Consider the following 14,654-nt stretch of genomic DNA (forward strand, 5'->3'; position numbering starts at 1 on the left):
GCACTATGCACTGCGCGGTATTTACAAGATGGCGTTCAGCCACTTTTTGTGGCTTAACACCACCTTGTAAATACGGCCCCTTAGCACGCAGCGCGTTCCCTGGAAGGGGCGTGCAATGGGTGTTGCTGGGAGTGTGCCACAGCAACACCATAGCATTTTGATGCTGCTCCAGATTTAGGAGTTGGCGTGAATCTGCGTCAGCGCCAAAATCCAACGCCATCCCAGGGGTGTCGTTAGAGTGGCGCACTGAGGAGAAATGTTTTCAGTTCTCCTTGTTTTTGCTCTTTCTATGTGTGATGCATTCTGCAGCACACATAGAAGTAAGAGCAAATCACCATTGAAGATTTTTTTTTGGGCAGGAAGGTGTCCCTTCCTGCACAAAAACAATTTCCCCCTCAACGCAGTCATCCTTGTACCATGGTGCAAGAACGGCTGCGTTGGCGCTCAGCAGCTAATTTAGAGCTGGCGCAGGGGGAAGCACAGGGGTGCGCTGTATTCTACTAAATACGGCGCTTCCCTGCATTTTGAAAATGACGGCACGTCGGGCTTGCAAATTTGGCACAGCGTTGCGCTCAGTCATTTTCTTGTAAATCTGGGCCAAAATGTCTAAAGGATAGAGGCTTTTTATGTCATGTTCGATGAAGACCATGCAAATGACTCTAGTCGTACTGCAGAAGAGAGCACCATGTGCAGTTTCTTGCTTTGGGATGTAGTCTCCCACACTCTGTCACCAACCCTCGGAGCAGGGTCGGAGCCGTTGCATTACTGTGCCCAGGATCGTTGCTCTAGGGGTATGATTCTCGCTTAGGGTGCGAGAGGTCCCGGGTTCAAATCCCGGACGAGCCCATTTTAGCGGAAAACAATCAAATCCTGCTCAAAATACACAACCCCTCAACATTTCTCATTCCACTCGAAGCATTGTTGCGCAAAACATATTTTTTGCCTCAGGCGAAAAATGGATTACAATGCCTTGGCTTCCTTCCTGCTTGCTCTCAGTGCGCCCTGTGTGATGATTTCACAGGCTCTCCTTCCTGGCATTTAGGCATCAGATATTTGTCTGTCTCTTCCCGCAGCTGTGGGATTTTTCAGGACGTCAGAGTGTATGCATGCTGGCTGACACCGCTGCAATTTTCACACTTACCCCTCGCATACCGAGCAACTGCTGAACAAGTATAGAGGAAATCGTGCAAACATATGAGGGGAACTGTGCTCCTTCAGTCAAGCCAGCAAGCTTGTTTCTGTAGTGTAGTGGTTATCACGTTTGCCTCACACGCGAAAGGTCCCCGGTTCGAGACCGGGCAGAAACACTTGGCAGCAGCAGCTTTTGTGTTTGCTCCCTAAAACCTCAGTCTCTCTCAATGCACACTTAGACAGAAATGACCTTTAAAAACTTGTGACCTGTGTAAAACGTGCTTTACTATTGCAGGACGCTAAAAAGTTATCTCCATTCCTCGGTGGTCGTGCATGTGCATTGTTTCTTGTTCTGTTTTTTTTTTTTTTTCTTGGCCATGTTATATTGTGGGGCCTTTAAAGCTGTGACTTTGATAGGAACATTGCAAGCGGCAGCATCAACAAGTGCAGACTGAAGAGTCCGACCTGCACACTGTTTTGGCTGTCAGGATGGCCGAGTGGTCTAAGGCGCCAGACTCAAGAAAGCTTGATCTTCAGTGAAGCTGAGACTTCTGATCTCTTCATGGAGGCGTGGGTTCAAATCCCACTTCTGACAGGTGTATTTTCTTCTCTTATATCTTGCTCTGCTTGCAGAGCCAGCTCCTCACACCACTATCTTTGGAAGCTGCTGTGGCATGTGAGGAGAAATCCACCAACCCATCGGCTGGGCCCTCAATCAAAATTCCGTGTATTACTGGAAGGGGCGTCTCAGGCACACCTTCTGTTAGAGCTGCACTTTATGACAGTAACTACCATGCTGGTTTCTACTTAAGCAGTTGATTCTATCGTTTGATGTGAGGCTCTCCTGCCACCTTTTGGGCAAAGAAGACACTGCCCTGCAACAACACAGGCAGACAAGCTCAAACTGGGTTTCTTGGTTAGGTGGGCGGAGCATATTGGCAATGGTGCCTCCTCGTGACTTGCAATTTACATGAAGAAGACAGAGAGGCAGCTGGGAGTAGGCAGTACCCATGAACCCCTGAACACTGTCTTGCGACTAGCACACAATTCTGTAATGAGGCGGGGGAAAGGAGGTGATTTCCCCATCAAGGGCCATTCCTGGAAATCAGCCACCCTGCGTCTCTCAGGTGAGTGTTTCAGGCCTATGAGCCACTAATATAAATCTCGCCTGATCTCGCCTGATCGAGCAAGTGTGCTTGAATCCAAGAGGCATGCTCCTCTGGCTCAAGAGCTAGCAGGCCCTTCAGTGCTTCTGGTTGGGAAGTCTAAGGTGCAAGGGTCCATGACTTGCAGCGGGTTACAACTACCAGAAAGGGTCTGCTTTTCACATCAGTGCCCTAGTTCAGCTCACTGGCACAGGGCATTTTGACTACCTCTTGCCTTGCTAGAGACAAACAAAAAATCCTTGACAGAAAACATCAATTGCTATGGCACGCTTAGAGAGATGGAGCTTCCAAATGGCCCTGCTTTTATGAAAGACGCTTCAGAAGATGTTTCAAATGACTATGCAGCGGCAGTCTAGTTAGTATAGGGGTATGATTCTCGCTTCGGGTGTGAGAGGACCTCGGTTCAAATCCCAGACAAACCCCTACCTTTATAGGTTCAGTCTGTGTTTTAAACAGGAGTATTTCTGCTTTTCACTCTTGTAAGATGTCATGTTGCAATGCAATACATGCTTTATACTGGCGTCGAGACGGTTCAGCATCATGAAGGTATGCGAGATTTCTTTGCAACTGCTTTTCTGTGCTGGAGCAGCAGTGCTCGTAGGAACATTAAATGCACAGTGCTTCTCCATGGTAATTTCGGGTCCAGTTCTGAAATCACCTCTTGGAATGAAAGTGATCCCAGTTCCTTTCTTCCAAGGGAAGAGATCGTGTTCCGGAAGGCTCAGCTTTGAGCGTCATGAACATTGGCCCTCATCCTTGCATCCCAGTCCAATGCATAGCCACATAAAGCAAGCAGGTGTGTCTGTTTCCATAGTGTGGTGGTTCCAGTACAATGCATAGCCACATGAAGCAAGCCGGCAAGTGTGTCTGTTTGTGTAGTGTAGTGGTTATCATGCGCACCTCACATGCGAAAGGTCCCTGGTTCGAGTCGCTGGGCTTTTTCACAGTATTTGCGTTTCCTGCCTAACCTGACAGGCAAGCTGAGATAAAAGAGACTGTGTCTATCCCTCACCATCGTGAGGTACTATGCTCTTGGGGCATCTGTCACAACTCACCAAGAGGAGTTGCGCCAGCTTACGGCAGTCAGTTGCTCACTGTTTGACCTTTGCAATGAAGCCTGAGCCTACAGCATTCAAGCCAGCCAAGGAAGGAAGGTACGAGAGCGAAAATAGCTTTCCTGCCCTCACCAAGAACACACACCTTGAGCAAATAAAGTGCCAGACTTACAAGGCCCTATCGCCACCGAAGCATCACTTTTAGTGACGCCCCGGTGGCACTATGCACTGCGCGGTATTTACAAGATGGCGTTCAGCCACTTTTTGTGGCTTAACACCACCTTGTAAATACGGCCCCTTAGCACGCAGCGCGTTCCCTGGAAGGGGCGTGCAATGGGTGTTGCTGGGAGTGTGCCACAGCAACACCATAGCATTTTGATGCTGCTCCAGATTTAGGAGTTGGCGTAAATCTGCGTCAGTGCCAAAATCCAACGCCATCCCAGGGGTGTCGTTAGAGTGGCGCACTGAGGAGAAATGTTTTAATTTCTCCTTGTTTTTGCTCTTTCTATGTGTGATGCATTCTGCAGCACACATAGAAGTAAGAGCAAATCACCATTGAAGATTTTTTTTTTGGGCAGGAAGGTGTCCCTTCCTGCACAAAAACAATTTCCCCCTCAACGCAGTCATCCTTGTACCATGGTGCAAGAACGGCTGCGTTGGCGCTCAGCAGCTAATTTAGAGCTGGTGCAGGGGGAAGCACAGGGGTGCTCTGTATTCTACTAAATACGGCGCTTCCCTGCATTTTGAAAATGACGGCGCGTGGGGCTTGCAAATTTGGCACAGCATCGCGCTCAGTCATTTTCTTGTAAATCTGGGCCAAAATGTCTAAAGGATAAAGGCTTTTTATGTCATGTTCGATGAAGACCATGCAAATGACTCTAGTCGTACTGCAGAAGAGAGCACCATGTGCAGTTTCTTCCTTTGGGATGTAGTCTCCCACTCTCTGTCACCAACCCTCCGAGCAGGGTCGGAGCCGTTGCGTTTCTGTGCCCAGGCTCGTTGCTCTAGGGGTATGATTCTCGCTTAGGGTGCGAGAGGTCCCGGGTTCAAATCCCGGATGAGCCCATTTTAGCGGAAAACCATCAAATCCTGCTCAAAATACACAACCCCTCACCATTTCTCATTCCACTCGAAGCATTGTTGCGCAAAACATATTTTTTGCCTCAGGCGAAAAATGGATTACAATGCCTTGGCTTCCTTCCTGCTTGCTCTCAGTGCGCCCTGTGTGATGATTTCACAGGCTCTCGTTCCTGGCATTTAGGCATCAGATATTTGTCTGTCTCTTCCCGCAGCTGTGGGATTTTTCAGGACGTCTCAGTGTATGCATGCTGGCTGACACCGCTGCAATTTTCACACTTACCCCTCACATTATGAGCAACTGCTGATCAAGTATAGAGGAAATCGTGCAAACATATGAGGGGAACTGTGCTCCTTCTGTCAAGCCAGCAAGCTTGTTTCTGTAGTGTAGTGGTTATCAAGTTCGCCTCCCACGCGAAAGGTCCCCGGTTCGAGACCGGGCAGAAACGCTTGGCGGCAGCAGCAGCTTTTGTGTTTGCTCCCTAAAACCTCAGTCTCTCTCAATGCACACTTAGACAGAAATGACCTTTAAAAACTTGTGACCTGTGTAAAACGTGCTTTACTATTGCAGGACGCTAAAAAGTTATCTGCATCCCTCGGTGGTCGTGCATGTGCATTGTTTCTTATTCTGTTTTTTTTTTTTTTCTTGGCCATGTTATATTGTGGGGCCTTTAAAGCTGTGACTTTGATAGGAACATTGCAAGCGGCAGCATCAACAAGTGCAGACTGAAGAGTCCGACCTGCACACTGTTTTGGCTGTCAGAATGGCCGAGTGGTCTAAGGCGCCAGACTCAAGAGAGCTTGATCTTCAGTGAAGCTGAGCCTTCTGGTCTCTTCATGGAAGCGTGGGTTCGAATCCCACTTCTGACAGGTGTATTTTCTTCCCTTAAATCTTGCTCTGCTTGCAGAGCCAGCTCCTCACACCACTATCTTTGGAAGCTGCTGTGGCATGTGAGGAGAAATCCACCAACCCATCAGCTGGGCCCTCAATCAAAATTCCGTGTATTACTGGAAGGGGCGTCTCAGGCACACCTTCTGTTAGAGCTGCACTTTATGACAGTAACTACCATGCTGGTTTCTACTTAAGCAGTTGATTCTTTCGTTTGATGTGAGGCTCTCCTGCCACCTTTTGGGCAAAGGTCTTACTATTGCAGGACGCTAAAAAGTTATCTCCATCCCTCGGTGGTCGTGCATGTGCATTGTTTCTTGTTCTGTTTTTTTTTTTTTTCTTGGCCATGTTATATTGTGGGGCCTTTAAAGCTGTGACTTTGATAGGAACATTGCAAGCGGCAGCATCAAGTGCAGACTGAAGAGTCCGACCTGCACTGTTTTGGCTGTCAGGATGGCCGAGTGGTCTAAGGCGCCAGACTCAAGAGAGCTTGATCTTCAGTGAAGCTGAGCCTTCTGGTCTCTTCATGGAGACGTGGGTTCAAATCCCACTTCTGACAGGTGTATTTTCTTCCCTTAAATCTTGCTCTGCTTGCAGAGCCAGCTCCTCACACCACTATCTTTGGAAGCTGCTGTGGCATGTGAGGAGAAATCCACCAACCCATCGGCTGGGCCCTCAATAAAAATTCTGTGTATTACTGGAAGGGGCGTCTCAGGCACACCTTCTGTTAGAGCTGCACTTTATGACAGTAACTACCATGCTGGTTTCTACTTAAGCAGTTTATTCTATCGTTTGATGTGAGGCTCTCCTGCCACCTTTTGGGCAAAGAAGACACTGCCCCTGCAACAACACAGGCAGACAAGCTCAAACTGGGTTTCTTGGTTAGGTGGGCGGAGCATATTGGCAATGGTGCCTCCTCGTGACTTGCAATTTACATGAAGAAGACAGAGAGGCAGCTGGGAGTAGGCAGTACCCATGAACCCCTGAACACTGTCTTGCGACTAGCACACAATTCTGAAATGAGGCGGGGGAAAGGAGGTGATTTCCCCATCAAGGGCCATTCCGGGAAATCAGCCACCCTGCGTCTCCCAGGTGAGTGTTTCAGGCCTATGAGCCACTAATATAAATCTCGCCTGATCGAGCGCTGATCGAGCAAGTGTGCTTGAATCCAAGAGGCATGCTCCTCTGCCTCAAGAGCTAGCAGGCCCTTCAGTGCTTCTGGTTGGGAAGTCTAAGGTGCAAGGGTCCATGTCTTGCAGCGGGTTACAACTACCAGAAAGGGTCTGCTTTTCACATCAGTGCCCTAGTTCAGCTCACTGGCACAGGGCATTTTGACTACCTCTTGCCTTGCTAGAGACAAACAAAAAATCCTTGACAGAAAACATCAATTGCTATGGCACGCTTAGAGAGAGAGAGCCTCCAAATGGCCCTGCTTTTCTGAAAGACGCTTCAGAAGATGTTTCAAATGACTATGCAGCGGCAGTCTAGTTGGTATAGGGGTATGATTCTCGCTTCGGGTGTGAGAGGACCTCGGTTCAAATCCCAGACAAACCCCTACCTTTATAGGTTCAGTCTGTGTTTTAAACAGGAGTATTTCTGCTTTTCACTCTTGTAAGATGTCATGTTGCAATGCAATACATGCTTTATACTGGCGTCGAGACGGTTCAGCATCATGAAGGTATGCGAGATTTCTTTGCAACTGCTTTTCTGTGCTGGAGCAGCAGTGCTCGTAGGAACATTAAATGCACAGTGCTTCTCCATGGTAATTTCGGGTCCAGTTCTGAAATCACCTCTTGGAATGAAAGTGATCCCAGTTCCTTTCTTCCAAGGGAAGAGATCGTGTTCCGGAAGGCTCAGCTTTGAGCGTCATGAACATTGGCCCTCATCCTTGCATCCCAGTCCAATGCATAGCCACATAAAGCAAGCAGGTGTGTCTGTTTCCATAGTGTGGTGGTTCCAGTACAATGCATAGCCACATGAAGCAAGCCGGCAAGTGTGTCTGTTTGTGTAGTGTAGTGGTTATCATGCGCACCTCACATGCAAAAGGTCCCTGGTTTGAGTCGCTGGGCTTTTTCACAGTATTTGCGTTTCCTGCCTAACCTGACAGGCAAGCTGAGATAAAAGAGACTGTGTCTATCCCTCACCATCGTGAGGTACTATGCTCTTGGGGCATCTGTCACAACTCACCAAGAGGAGTTGCGCCAGCTTACGGCAGTCAGTTGCTCACTGTTTGACCTTTGCAATGAAGCCTGAGCCTACAGCATTCAAGCCAGCCAAGGAAGGAAGGTACGAGAGCGAAAATAGCTTTCCTGCCCTCACCAAGAACACACACCTTGAGCAAATAAAGTGCCAGACTTACAAGGCCCTATCGCCACCGGAGCATCACTTTTAGTGACGCCCCGGTGGCACTATGCACTGCGCGGTATTTACAAGATGGCGTTCAGCCACTTTTTGTGGCTTAACACCACCTTGTAAATACGGCCCCTTAGCACGCAGCGCGTTCCCTGGAAGGGGCGTGCAATGGGTGTTGCTGGGAGTGTGCCACAGCAACACCATAGCATTTTGATGCTGCTCCAGATTTAGGAGTTGGCGTAAATCTGCGTCAGTGCCAAAATCCAACGCCATCCCAGGGGTGTCGTTAGAGTGGCGCACTGAGGAGAAATGTTTTAATTTCTCCTTGTTTTTGCTCTTTCTATGTGTGATGCATTCTGCAGCACACATAGAAGTAAGAGCAAATCACCATTGAAGATTTTTTTTTTGGGCAGGAAGGTGTCCCTTCCTGCACAAAAACAATTTCCCCCTCAACGCAGTCATCCTTGTACCATGGTGCAAGAACGGCTGCGTTGGCGCTCAGCAGCTAATTTAGAGCTGGTGCAGGGGGAAGCACAGGGGTGCTCTGTATTCTACTAAATACGGCGCTTCCCTGCATTTTGAAAATGACGGCGCGTGGGGCTTGCAAATTTGGCACAGCATCGCGCTCAGTCATTTTCTTGTAAATCTGGGCCAAAATGTCTAAAGGATAAAGGCTTTTTATGTCATGTTCGATGAAGACCATGCAAATGACTCTAGTCGTACTGCAGAAGAGAGCACCATGTGCAGTTTCTTCCTTTGGGATGTAGTCTCCCACTCTCTGTCACCAACCCTCCGAGCAGGGTCGGAGCCGTTGCGTTTCTGTGCCCAGGCTCGTTGCTCTAGGGGTATGATTCTCGCTTAGGGTGCGAGAGGTCCTGGGTTCAAATCCCGGATGAGCCCATTTTAGCGGAAAACCATCAAATCCTGCTCAAAATACACAACCCCTCACCATTTCTCATTCCACTCGAAGCATTGTTGCGCAAAACATATTTTTTGCCTCAGGCGAAAAATGGATTACAATGCCTTGGCTTCCTTCCTGCTTGCTCTCAGTGCGCCCTGTGTGATGATTTCACAGGCTCTCGTTCCTGGCATTTAGGCATCAGATATTTGTCTGTCTCTTCCCGCAGCTGTGGGATTTTTCAGGACGTCTCAGTGTATGCATGCTGGCTGACACCGCTGCAATTTTCACACTTACCCCTCACATTATGAGCAACTGCTGATCAAGTATAGAGGAAATCGTGCAAACATATGAGGGGAACTGTGCTCCTTCTGTCAAGCCAGCAAGCTTGTTTCTGTAGTGTAGTGGTTATCAAGTTCGCCTCCCACGCGAAAGGTCCCCGGTTCGAGACCGGGCAGAAACGCTTGGCGGCAGCAGCAGCTTTTGTGTTTGCTCCCTAAAACCTCAGTCTCTCTCAATGCACACTTAGACAGAAATGACCTTTAAAAACTTGTGACCTGTGTAAAACGTGCTTTACTATTGCAGGACGCTAAAAAGTTATCTGCATCCCTCGGTGGTCGTGCATGTGCATTGTTTCTTATTCTGTTTTTTTTTTTTTTCTTGGCCATGTTATATTGTGGGGCCTTTAAAGCTGTGACTTTGATAGGAACATTGCAAGCGGCAGCATCAACAAGTGCAGACTGAAGAGTCCGACCTGCACACTGTTTTGGCTGTCAGAATGGCCGAGTGGTCTAAGGCGCCAGACTCAAGAGAGCTTGATCTTCAGTGAAGCTGAGCCTTCTGGTCTCTTCATGGAAGCGTGGGTTCGAATCCCACTTCTGACAGGTGTATTTTCTTCCCTTAAATCTTGCTCTGCTTGCAGAGCCAGCTCCTCACACCACTATCTTTGGAAGCTGCTGTGGCATGTGAGGAGAAATCCACCAACCCATCAGCTGGGCCCTCAATCAAAATTCCGTGTATTACTGGAAGGGGCGTCTCAGGCACACCTTCTGTTAGAGCTGCACTTTATGACAGTAACTACCATGCTGGTTTCTACTTAAGCAGTTGATTCTATCGTTTGATGTGAGGCTCTCCTGCCACCTTTTGGGCAAAGAAGACACTGCCCCTGCAACAACACAGGCAGACAAGCTCAAACTGGGTTTCTTGGTTAGGTGGGCGGAGCATATTGGCAATGGTGCCTCCTCGTGACTTGCAATTTACATGAAGAAGACAGAGAGGCAGCTGGGAGTAGGCAGTACCCATGAACCCCTGAACACTGTCTTGCGACTAGCACACAATTCTGAAATGAGGCGGGGGAAAGGAGGTGATTTCCCCATCAAGGGCCATTCCGGGAAATCAGCCACCCTGCGTCTCCCAGGTGAGTGTTTCAGGCCTATGAGCCACTAATATAAATCTCGCCTGATCTCGCCTGAACGAGCGCTGATCGAGCAAGTGTGCTTGAATCCAAGAGGCATGCTCCTCTGGCTCAAGAGCTAGCAGGCCCTTCAGTGCTTCTGGTTGGGAAGTCTAAGGGGCAAGGGTCCATGACTTGCAGCGGGTTACAACTACCAGAAAGGGTCTGCTTTTCACATCAGTGCCCTAGTTCAGCTCACTGGCACAGGGCATTTTGACTACCTCTTGCCTTGCTAGAGACAAACAAAAAATCCTTGACAGAAAACATCAATTGCTATGGCACGCTTAGAGAGATGGAGCCTCCAAATGGCCCTGCTTTTATGAAAGACGCTTCAGAAGATGTTTCAAATGACTATGCAGCGGCAGTCTAGTTAGTATAGGGGTATGATTCTCGCTTCGGGTGTGAGAGGACCTCGGTTCAAATCCCAGACAAACCCCTACCTTTATAGGTTCAGTCTGTGTTTTAAACAGGAGTATTTCTGCTTTTCACTCTTGTAAGATGTCATGTTGCAATGCAATACATGCTTTATACTGGTGTCGAGACGGTTCAGCATCATGAAGGTATGCGAGATTTCTTTGCAACTGCTTTTCTGTGCTGGAGCAGCAGTGCTCGTAGGAACATTAAATGCACAGTGCTTCTCCATGGTAATTTCGGGTCCAGTTCTGAAATCACCTCTTGGAATGAAAGTGATGCCAGTTCCTTTCTTCCAAGGCAAGAGATCGTGTTCCGGAAGGCTCAGCTTTGAGCGTCATGAACATTGGCCCTCAGTCCTTGCATCCCAGTCCAATGCAGAGCCACATAAAACAAGCAGGTGTGTCTGTTTCCATAGAGAGGTGGTTCCAGTACAATGCATAGCCACATGAAGCAAAGTGTGTCTGTTTGTGTAGTGTAGTGGTTATCATGCGCACCTCACATGCAAAAGGTCCCTGGTTCGAAGCCAAGCAAAAACAGCAAGTCGCTGGGCTTTTTCCCAGTATTTGCAGTTCCTGACTCAGCTGACAGGCAAGCTGAGATAAAAGAGACTGTGTCTATCCCTCACCATCGTGAGGTACTACGCTCCTGGGGCATCTGTCACAGCTCACCAAGAGGAGTTGCGCCAGCTTACGTCAGTCAGTTGTGATAGAGCGTTCCGTACTTATAAATTACCTGTATTTGGACGCTCTTGGGTCGATGAATCTTTTGACCAAGTGGGGCTCTCTTCACCCGAGATTAGTCAATTTAATCTAATCAATAATCAATAACGAACATAAGCAATGCCCTGATCAACATAACACTTCACAATTAATCCAGAAAACATTTTGGCGAACCATGACCTTTCGGCCATGAATAACCACACCAGTTCATTCAAAGTTAATGAATTTATTTCCCTATATTAACAAAGCTAGCACAATATAAATGTGTCTCAACACCAAATGATATATGTAAATGAACATTAATAGCTGTCCATAACGGCGGAAAAGATGCAATCTATGCAGCATTTGAATAACAATGCATTCGATAATAGCAACGCAAACCACTAAAACTATAATCTGTAATGAGCTAATTGCATACATTAGTCAGCATAACAAGGTCTCAAATTGCATCGTGCAACAAATGAACCCTCATCTAACCTCAAATTAGCATCTGCATGTGGGACTTCATGCAAAAACAATTTAGCAACATTGATTTGGAAAACTCCTAACTAGGGCTCTTATAAAAAATCAGCAGTTGGTTACCTAAAAAGAAACACAATGCAATTGTACATTTTCCTTTCATATTTACCAAATTCAATCAGCATTCAAGGAAGTCTTCGTCTCACAGGTACCGGTTTCGATCTGCATGGGACGGGGCAAAGGGGGCAGGGTGGACAGGGCAATTGCCTCACAGCGGCAAGATAAAAGGACAAAACTACTACTTTATGCAAAGGGGCAGATCAAAGTTAAAGTCTCTAGGGCGAGAATTACTTAAAGTCTCTTTCTCTCGATTAGAGAAAGCATCAAAGTCTCATTCAAAATGGCGTCGAACATCAATTGGCATCGTAGAAGATGGCAAAATGACGAGGTCGGCAAGATGGGCCATAATGGCTGCAATGGAATGGCTAATGTCCGATGGCTAATGGCTAATGGCTGCTTTCTTCTTGTGCACCGGGTTTAAATAAACAACAGTTCAAGTCCAGTAGGGTCTTCCATTGGAGGGTTCATAGGTTGGCTTCAAATTGTCCAATCAAAAACAACAATTCACAAGCTTCTACCTAGGCATACATTATCCTTGGAGTCGGGAACGTAAGTTGCAACATATTTTACCAATTAACTCACTTTCAGAGCTTCCATTGTCTGCACCTGCAGATTGACCTTGGAGCAAAGAAGAAGATGCCAGGCTGGCACGAAACCTTAAAGATAAGCATGTGAACCGATCTCACTGGAAAAGTACAGCTTCAAGCAGGAATACACGTTTTATTAGCACATTAGAAAAACACGAGCATCTAAACCGTGAGACAAGGCAACTAGGCCGAAGCCTCCACTAAAGTTATGCTAAGTTAAAACATTTCAAACAAGCAAATCATGGCACACGTTTACGGTTATGCCAGATTAGTACAATTCTAATACATCACGTTATATAAAGCACGCTTATAAATGTTGGCGAACTACTCTGAGGGCACATTTGTCCCCGTACAATCATTATTAGTTCGGTTAAAGTCACACTTGATTATTGCGGCACTACGTTTATGCGCTAATAAATGTAAAACCTTCATTTCTGCGTCATCAATCCCTCCTCTGATGACTATTTGTCATCACACAAAACTATTCCCACAAATTTTATTCCATTAAAATTCTGTCAGTTCTCTTTGCCTTTTAGTTCCCCTTGTTCTTGCCTTGTATTCTTCTGCCATTCTTTTCATCATTTTCTCTTCCTTCCTTCTCTTAATTCTTGCCATGATCATTAGTATTCCCTTCTTTATTCCCCAAATCCCAAAGATGCAAATTAGTACTATTAGTATTCCCTGTATTATTTTTAGTAATATTCCATTCCAAATGCCACCAAGCCAATTTCCCACTGAAGCAACTCCCTTTCCAACCTTCTCCCAAACTCCTGGTTCTTTCAATTCCTTCAAGTCTGCACTCTCTTTTGTTAGATTTGCAAGCATTGTTTTAATCTTCACACTGTTGTCTGGTATATACGTGCAACAGTGACGCGCACCAAGCATTTTGCAAACGCCGCCATCCTTTGCAAAAAGAATGTCTAGGGCAAGCCTGTTTTGAAGAGTCATAGCTCTTTCTGCTGCAAGTTCAGCATCCATCAGGATTATAGCACCTGAAAACTTTGTCAACATGTTATCCACTATAGTAGACAACTTTCTTATTTTGATGGAATTCAACACAACTCCCAATGAAGGAATCATGGCTCCAAATATATCTCCTACCACAGCAGCTGCGGTCTCTCTTTTCTGGATACGATGAGATCCAGTCGTCTTTGGAATCACCGATAGGTCATCCAGTTGATAAACCTTTGGGAACACTGTACCCAAATAACATCTCCCCCACCATCCCTTTGGAAGACGATAATAGGCATTATGCCCACAAATGTAATATACACCAGGTATGACAGGGTCAAGTCCGTTCAGCATGAATGTCCATTTGGCCTTAAAGATAAACGTATGTTTACATTCACTCGCTCCCACGAAAATGTTATCATAATAAGATTCACCACGATATATACAAAATTTCCCTACATGCCAAGCGTCTAAAGCTATTTTTCCTTGTGTTTTTATTGCGGCAAAAGCATAATTATCTACTGAAGTCCTCTTACTTAGCTCTTTTTCTAATTTCGCATTCATTTGTGCCCTTCTATCATCTGTGCGATCTAAAAAGCTTATTTCTACTGCAGAGAGCGAGCAGGTAAGGTTTTCCCTATGAGCGTGAGCTGTTTCAAAAGGTTGCATTGGCTCGAAAAATTCCCTCATTATTTTAGCATCCCAATTGTTAGCAATCTGGCTTAGTTGCGTTATTATAGGAACATATGCAAAGGTAACATCATAATTTGAATAAAAATACTGTATGTTAGTTTGACCATAAAATCTAGAAGTTACTAAACTACATGTAATCCCATATGTAAGAGGCATGTGGTGATAAGTCACCCCTTCCGTTACCGATGTCGGTATCTGTGTACACACATAACAATCTTTCGCATCCATAGTCTCAACATATTCTGTTAGTAGGCGATAGAAAACATTATACGAAAGTTCCTTCTTATCATGCAAGTGTCTCTCATCTAATTCTAGTCTTTTCAATGCGGTTAGTTCAGTGACAATAACAGGAGCAGAAGTAGAAGCATCAATTTTCTCATTCTCACCCTTACCACGCGTTGCAAGCACTATTGCCATTATTATTAGTACACATGCAGTTATCAAGCCTATACACGCATATTTACAATATTTCACTCTACTGTTTTATGTAGCGTACTTAGTCATGATCTGTATAGAATCAGAGAGCTAGAAGCACTTATAAAGAAACGATTTAGCAATTAGTTACAAAGCTGAACGAGCGCAATGTTCACACAGTTTTCTTCAGGAGCCCAGTCACTTATCGGTTAGCAGCATTTGTCTCAATTCGGCAATAACTCAGTCTTTTATCAGTTAGCAATGTTGTCTCAAATC

General features: G+C 46.3%; 4 non-coding genes across 4 annotated transcripts; all 4 read left to right on the forward strand.

The window, feature by feature from the left end:
* Positions 1-1,234: 1,234 nt before the first annotated feature.
* Positions 1,235-1,307, forward strand: TRNAV-CAC (transfer RNA valine (anticodon CAC)). Its single transcript has one exon. It is a non-coding gene; the product is annotated as a tRNA-Val (tRNA).
* Positions 1,308-4,345: 3,038 nt separating this feature from the next.
* TRNAP-AGG (transfer RNA proline (anticodon AGG)) lies at positions 4,346-4,417 on the forward strand. The gene has a single exon. It is a non-coding gene; the product is annotated as a tRNA-Pro (tRNA).
* A 388-nt stretch (positions 4,418-4,805) lies between these two features.
* Positions 4,806-4,878, forward strand: TRNAG-CCC (transfer RNA glycine (anticodon CCC)). The gene has a single exon. It is a non-coding gene; the product is annotated as a tRNA-Gly (tRNA).
* Positions 4,879-8,958: 4,080 nt separating this feature from the next.
* On the forward strand, positions 8,959-9,031 carry TRNAG-CCC (transfer RNA glycine (anticodon CCC)). The gene has a single exon. It is a non-coding gene; the product is annotated as a tRNA-Gly (tRNA).
* The last annotated feature ends 5,623 nt before the right edge of the window (positions 9,032-14,654 follow it).

Source organism: Pleurodeles waltl, unplaced genomic scaffold, assembly GCF_031143425.1.
Source record: "Pleurodeles waltl isolate 20211129_DDA unplaced genomic scaffold, aPleWal1.hap1.20221129 scaffold_91, whole genome shotgun sequence".
Classification (NCBI taxonomy): domain Eukaryota; kingdom Metazoa; phylum Chordata; class Amphibia; order Caudata; family Salamandridae; genus Pleurodeles; species Pleurodeles waltl.